The sequence below is a fragment of the Alexandromys fortis genome, unplaced genomic scaffold (assembly GCF_014885135.2).
Source record: "Alexandromys fortis isolate MF-2015 unplaced genomic scaffold, M_Fortis_MF-2015_v1.1 scaffold_241, whole genome shotgun sequence".
Classification (NCBI taxonomy): domain Eukaryota; kingdom Metazoa; phylum Chordata; class Mammalia; order Rodentia; family Cricetidae; genus Alexandromys; species Alexandromys fortis.
Window position 1 is genome coordinate 1,058,136 of NW_026068152.1, and position 8,101 is coordinate 1,066,236.

At 36.6% G+C, this 8,101-nt stretch overlaps 1 pseudogene; it reads right to left on the bottom strand.

The window, feature by feature from the left end:
• Window positions 1–1,185: 1,185 nt before the first annotated feature.
• On the bottom strand, window positions 1,186–2,069 carry LOC126491538 (actin, cytoplasmic 1-like; annotated as a pseudogene).
• Between the last annotated feature and the right edge of the window lie 6,032 nt (window positions 2,070–8,101).

An 8,101-nucleotide genomic window follows, 5' to 3' on the forward strand; every position in this document is an offset into this window, starting at 1 on the left:
CCACCCCTGGGCTGGTGGTCCTGGGTGCTATAACAAAGCAAGCTGAGCCAACCATGAGGAGCAAACCAGTAAGCAGCACCCCTCCATGGCTTCTGCATAATCCTCTGTGTCCTTGTTCCTGTCCTGTTTGAGGTTCTTCCCTGACTTCCTTCAGTGACTGACTGTAGTCTGAAATAAATCCTTTCTTCCACAATTTGCTTTTGGTCATGGTGTTTTCTCATCATAATAGAAACTCTAACTAGGACAGTTTCCCAATTTGCAATATGCAAATAATGTCAGTTACATTCTCTTTGGGCATCCATCATACTTAAATATGAGATGACATCATCATCATAAAGTATCCTGTTTTCTCTATATATTGAATTTAGTGGAAACTGGTCAAATGATCTGTGATAAAGGTTCATATTGTTTAAAATATGATTAATTACTAACTGATGGTTTTAAAAATTAAAATATTAGTGTATTGCTACATACGAATGAAGAAAAGGAGGGTAGTCATTGCTTGTGTGTAAATGTTTACAAAAAGATCGAATGGCTTTGCTCAGTGTGAAAAACCTACTTTTTTTGTTTGTAAGATGTGTACTTTTATTCAACTAGTCTCAATTCTCAATTCAGTATACAGGCAAGCCCTACCTCCACACCTCAATCAACTCCTAAGTAGACCAAATTTTTTTCCTACATCTCAAGTTGATCAAAAAGTAGGGGCATGATGACCATCCAAAATGAAATAAAAAGGATTAAGGCAGAAGATTAAAAAAAAAACTTTTGCAGTACATAATTCATACAAAAATCAATGTTGTCACCTCTTAAGCATGGACTCAGGGTAGATAGGTTTATACTCCTTTTGGTAATGGGAATCAGCCTTTGAGAGGGCAAGAGCATTATGGATACCTGGAATGACTATAAAATATGTACAATTGAAGTCTTCAGCTTCATTACAGAACTTTCAGGATGCTTGCTTCAGCCAACTACTCTTGTCTTCATTAGTCCACTTTTGAAATCCTGAGTCAAAAACAACAAATGAACAACAACAATAGCAATATAATTTTAAAGAAATGATTTCAAAAGCCATACCAATGTTGTCACCTTATTTTTTCTGTACAAGATAGATTTTGTTAAGAAACCACATGAAACACAGCTCAGTAACAGTCTTTGTAGAATCATTTGAGGTGAATGATTGAGGGTCTAGACTAGCTGTACTCCCGATTGCTGCTCCATACCTTCTGGGATGGAGGTAATGATCCACACAGAGTATTTGTACCCACGAAGAACAATGATCTCAATCTTCGTCATGCTTGGAATAAGAGTGGTTATCCCCTGCATTCTGTTAGTGGTTCCTGAGTACATGGTGGTGCCACAAATTAGCGCTGTGTTGGCATAGAGTTCTTTGTGAATGTTGATGTCACACATCATGATGGAACTGAGTGTAGTTTCCTGGATACTGAAGGATTCTGTAACCAGGAAGAAGAGCAACTGGTGCAGTGGAACTGCTTGTTAAAAATAGTGATGATCTGGCCTTTCAGCAGTGCTTAGCTCTTCTCCAAAGAGGAGGAGGATAGATCAATGGCCATTTATCTCTCAAAATTCAGGGCAACATGGCACAGCTTCTCCTTGATGCAACATATGATTTCCTGCTCAGCTTTAGTGGAGAAGCTACAGCCACTCTTAAGATGTCAGGACCTTTGTGAGGAAGTCTGTCATGTTCAGGCCAGCCAGGTACAGAGGTATGATGGTTTAGGGGAGAGTGTAGTCCTCATTGATTGACATGTTGTGGTTGATCCCATCTCTTTAGTTCTTGCTATGAGGGTGGTAAGATGACAGACATATGAACAAGGTTATTGAAAGTCTTGAACATGATCTGAGTCATCTTCACACATTTGGCCTTTGGGTTCAGGATCTTGAAATAACCAGGCTTGTTAAGGATAAAACAATTATATTTTATTTATCATAAGGGGAAAAGTCACACCACAGGAATGGAAGATCCAGTCTCTGCTCAATCATGGGGAAGCTACACAGAGAGCATACCTGTGTGGTGCATAGGATTTTATCTCCCGGTCCCTGAAACCCATATCAAACTAGGTTTCACCACTTAAAAACTATTGGTTAACAAGTCTTTCTCCATCATCTCTCCCTTTTGTCTAAACAAGAGTGATCCAAACCCAATAAAAAATTATACACAATAAGAACAGATATCAAATATAAAATTATAACAACATCAGCAAGGAACACATGACAAATGTTTTAATAAACATTCTATTCCAAAAAATCTAAATATTGTATTGAAAATAAGCTTGGCTTAGTAAAAGGAATGTAGCTATGATTACCTAATTTTTAACCCTATCGAAGGCCTAAGAGGGAAGTAATATTACTTGAACAAGCAAGAAGTACAATCAAGCAGCTTCCAAAGTGAGCAATATATGATGGAGACAATTAGCTACCTGAGCAATCACCCAAAGCCTCATTTGCAACATTGAAGCACCCAACTTTGGCTAAGGCATAGCATAATTGACAGACCATTTCCAGAGGCAGAAAAAATTTTAGAATCATCCTACCATGCCTTGGCAAGATTTGACAGTCTTTTTCCTTGTGTCCTGCTTATCCATTTCTGGATACCATGTACTTTGTCAGTGGTTGAACAATGGGCAGTCCCTTGCCCAAAGGCCAAATGTGCCAAGAAGAAAACAAACTCCGAGTAAAGAAATCAAACTCCGAGTGGACTGTCTTAGGTGCTCAACATTCTCTTGGGAATAGATTGGTGCTGTCAGGAGCAATCATCTTTCATGTCAACAGAACCCTAAGTTCTTTAAATGCCATATTCTACAGATCCTTGAAGTGGTTGAAGATTATCTATCTAGACAGAATACAATCTTTATGTATCTAAAGAACTTAATAACAAACATGAAGAACTATTGACCTAATATTTAATACCTGTATAACTTAAAGACTAAGACTTCATGTCAGAATATTAAATAATCTGTAAACAAATGTGCAGAAAATGAGGACAATGACCTCAGAATGTAAACAAAGTATAAGTATCTTGTTTAGAGGTAAGAATAATGTACAATGCAATACAAAACTATTTTCTAAAAGTTGTATCAATATACAAAATGTCCTAAACAGAGGTAGAAACATGCATGTATACAATCTGACAGAATAACTTTGCATAGGTGCACAAATATTATAAACAGAAATAACTAATATAATTTGAACTTGATCAAAATACCAATGTAAATTATCTATAAATAATAGCTCACAAGTATTCCCTCTATTACTCACTATTGTTAATCCTCCCTTTTGTTTTCAAACAAACATTGTTTCCACCCCAACCCTCTACCTGATACAAGTAACAATCAGCAACCCCTAAGTGGTATTCCCAACTCTGAGGACAAACTTTTTGGAGAGGGGGGTCATCCTCTAGAATTGTTTCCTGTTGCCATGGGGCAATGTTCTCTTTATGGGACCCTGCAAAAGTAAACTGATGGTTAAGTTTTAAAATTACTATCTAGTATAGTATAGTATAGCTATTTTCAAGTAGTTGACAGGGTTTTTTAAGGTTCTTATTTGGAGTTCTGGCTAGAATGCCATGAGAAGGTGCACCATTTCAGTTGCTGATACCCCCTCAAAAAGTCCATCTTATAGTAGTACTATCAGCATCACAATGTCATCTCCCCCAGGTGGAGTTTTTGCTATGAGGCACTATTTTCTCCCTGGAAACTTCAAAGATTATTGCAGGAAAATGATCTGTAGGAAAATCTATTGATTTTGATTTTATACATAGAGAAATACATTCAATAAAGAATACAATATAAACAAAATAGACATGGAGAAAGTAAAATTTTCCTAAAGTCTTCCTTCTGTCCCATACCAGATGCCTCCCAATATGAGACAGAAACCCCAAATGTTCCTTTAACAACAAGATTCAGGGCCAGAATTCCTTGCTTGTTCTGAGCCTTGTTGCCCTCATAGGAGTCCTTCTGGTCCATTCCCAACATCGTGCTTGGTCAGTGAGAGGCCCGTGATGGAGAGGAAGACCTCTCAGGGAGCATTGTCACCAATGAAGCCAGCTTTGTACATGCTGGAGCCGTTGTTAACATTCAGCGAAGTTATATCATCATCCAAGGTAAACTGATGGCAGGTGTGGACCAGGGAGGAAGGAACTCTGAGAAGTCTGTTTTTGCAGGGTGGATGCAGAGTCCACTAAGCCTACCTTTTTACAAGATTTCAACAGACCTAAAATTTAGATTGTAATAAATACAGTGAGAACATTACAAGAAAAATAAAAACTTTCTTACTGAAAGTGTAAATGGAAGTAATTTTTGATTATATGAGTGAAATAGTGACTGCCTTAATGAACACTGTAATGCACGGTGTATATCAACATCTAAAATTTTAATGTGACAAGTGAGCCTGCTTCTGGCTAATTAATCTGCATAATCTAGTCTGCGTGGTGACAATATTACTCATAATAAACAATAATATACATACACATATATCTTTTATATTTGGTTTTAATAACAATTATACTAGAGAGATCTATCTCATAAGTATTCTGATAGGCAAAATGGAAGAGATTTTCAAACAGTTTCACCAAGCTTTAGTTACCTGTTCTTTCTATTTACAATGAAGTTAGTGATGCTGCAACTATAAAATTTATCTTCAGGTGTTCATTTGTAGCCAGTTCAAAAATTTAAACTGTAAAGTGTTGAAATAAGAGCGGCAGGGCTGCGTCCCGGACACCCGGCCGCCCACATGGCTAGCTTATGCCCGAAATAATTACACGGAAACTGTATTCTTTCAAACACTGCCTGGCCCGGCTAGTTCCAGTTTCTTATTGGCTAGCTCTTACATATTGTTCTAACCCATTTCTAATATTCTATGTAGCCCACGAGCTGGCTTACCAGGGAGGATCTTAACCTACGTCTGTCTGGAGCGGGAGAATCATGGCGACTCCTCACTCAGCTTCTTTCTCCCAGAATCCTGTTCTGCTTTCTCCGCCTACCTAAGGGTTGGCCTATCAAATGGGCCTAGGCAGTTTCTTTATTAGTAAGAAATCACTCCCACATCAGTAAAGTCATATCTATCTTTTAATGCAGGTAACTATGTTAGCTTTCTACCTGTTTGATTGTCAATTGATAAATGAATATTAAAATAGCACAAGTGATAGATTTTTGGCACATATGAAAATAACATGGTTTGCACCAAGTTTGCCAATAATATGAACTGAATAACATTGGAATTTAATGAGACATTGTGTTGTAATACTCAATGTGACTACAGAGGTTTCTGCATTCCATTTCTCTGTTCATCTTGTTGAAGACTGGTAGGGGTTTACTTGCATTGGTTCAAAAACCCCTTTGAGAAACACTTGTATTATAATCTTATTGGAGTAAATGGAGAAGTAAAGTGAGGAAATCACTAGGTACAGTGAAATTATATAGTAAGTACTCAGTTGATATAACTGATATCAATATTGATACTATTAATATTATGTAAAGTGTGCCAACAAGCATGGCATGTTAGTTCAATGAGGAAGCAGTTTTAAGTAATTAAAACACATGCAGCTTTTAGTCAGATCAATGTTTACCGACCATGTAAAAGTCCTTCTATTATCTATTCAAAAGCAAGAGAATGTCACACAGAATGGCAAGTAAAAACTTGCTTCATAAGTAACACTCTGGCCACATAGTTTTTGCATTGTTTTTGGCAGAGATTTCAGGAAATGCCTTTGCATACCTGATCATTGTTTATTCTGTTTTTAGCTTAAGTACTAATAAAGAGGTAAATGAGGTTTGAATAATCAGGATGTTGACTATGTGTTTCTTCATTCCCAGGAAACACAGCAAGCTTTAGTTAAGTCAGGGAGTTCCTGAAGCTCACCCTTTCATTTCCTCTCTTAACTGGGGAAATTTCAACTGAGTAACTGGTATTCAGAAATTGGCTAATGATTGCATGGAAATCCTATGAGAATGCAAAATTGCCTGAGGTACATTTTGAAGATTGCATATTGAACAAGTACATTGGGCCATGTATCACTAGGCAGAACTTTTAGGGCCTCTGGCAATGTTCTTGCTTTTCCACTTTGCCATGTTTCGGCCTTTGAAAGTCAGATTCCTTTATAGGTCACAGAAGAAATGTTTTCGTAGACAGTGACTGGCTTTTGTTTCCTGGCTGCCCAGACCCAAATAATCACACAAAACTGTATTAATTATAGCAGCATTTGTCCTATTAACTCGCTTTTCTTATTAACTAACTCTTATATCTTAAATTAGCCCACTTTTATTAATCTGTATATCATCACAAGAATGTGGCCTACTGGTAAGGTTCTGGCATCTCTCCATATATCTCTGTTCAGATTTCCCACCTGGCTTTACTCTGCTAAGCCATTGGTTGAAACAGCATTATTTATCAACCAATAAAAACAACACATATGCAGAAGGACATCTCATATCATGCCTTGTACTATTTAAGTATAATCCACTGTACCAAAAGAGATATAATCACCCTAAACTATAACCTAGGTGTAAGATTTTATGACAATACATCAGACATATACAACAGTAGCCAGTAGAACAATGGAGAATTCATTAAGTAAGAAATTTCCAAATGAATCTGATCACTATTTTTTTTCCAAAATAAACTCAGATTCCATTCCTGTGTCACGTCCACCCTCGTCCCGCAAGGAATGACACGACCACCAGAGCTCTTCTCACTGCAGTTTATTCCAGGACTTTATTCACTTTCTCTCTCTCTTCCCCTCTCTCCCCGGGCAAACCTCTCCCAGCCTCTAAGTAGGCATGGGCTGCCAATTCCAGATTGCCAGGTGGGCACTGCCCATAGGTTCACGCATATGCAGGCAGCTGATAATCATTGCGTTATCATAGCATAGGTCAGGCCTTAGCCATCTCAGGAGTTATTATACATCTCCATCAGGTGTGGCTCTATGCTGCTCGTTACATTCCTGGGCCTAAAAAGGCCTCTATTATCCTTTTATCTGGCACATTTATTGCTTTTCTCTGGTAGCATTGCTTATGAGAGTATTCTGTTTCTGTTTAGAATGTACATATTTTGTGTACAAAGTGCCACTTTTGGTGATTTTATTTAATTATCTTAAGGGCATTGTTTTACCATCTGTCTTAATACCTGTTAAATTATTACAATATTTCTAGTTTTATGTGCCTGACACAGCAACTCTATGTATTAGAGAAGGATAGACCTAGCCTCACAAACCAAGAAAACTTTATAGGCAGAAAATTTTTGAAACATCTCTGAAAAACCAAAGAGGCAAAAACAAATGTTTGACAGTCTTTCTCATGACTGCTCTCTAGTACCCTCTTCAGCTACCCACCAAGTTGTATTATCAACCACAAATCTCTAGTAATAAATGCCACCACTCTCTTTCACTGTATGAAAAACAAAAATAAAAACAGAAAAATGAAAGAAAGCAAACTGTAGTTTGAAAATCCACCTTGATGAGTCTGAGCAAACCATTTTAAACTCCTGAAATCCAAATCTGTGGAAAATGGCATACACAGACGTGGAGAGAGTTCACTTCGAAGACAAAGAACAGTTAATGACTTTTGATATTTTTTAAATGGCATGAAATTAAAATAATAGAATATTAAAAGTATACAGGAAAGTAGTGCCTTTCTATTTTCCTATATGTGAAAAACATCCTTTAGGTAATTTTAAGAGAAAAAAAAGAAGATTAAATTGGACCTAAAATTTACTGAAAATACAGCTTCCAAAAAGCTATCACAATATAATTACATTATAATTTTCCTTAAAGTTATAATTCATTGATTCTGAAACATGTAATATCATGGCTTATTTTTGGTTGTACTGTTTTAACCATCTTCATGCAAAAGGAATGTGTGTATATATTATACATATGTATCCATTTAAATATTGTTATTGTATATTACATCTTAATAAATGAAGATGGTCCTATTCCTCTTTTGCTAAGAATAATTTCTATTCTCCAATAAATTAATCATCTAAGAGAAAGAATAATTCTTGCTCTTAATATATACTATACAACTATAGAGTGAATATATTGCTTTCTCAATGTATCATTAGTTATTGTTTCCAAGATAGTCCATGG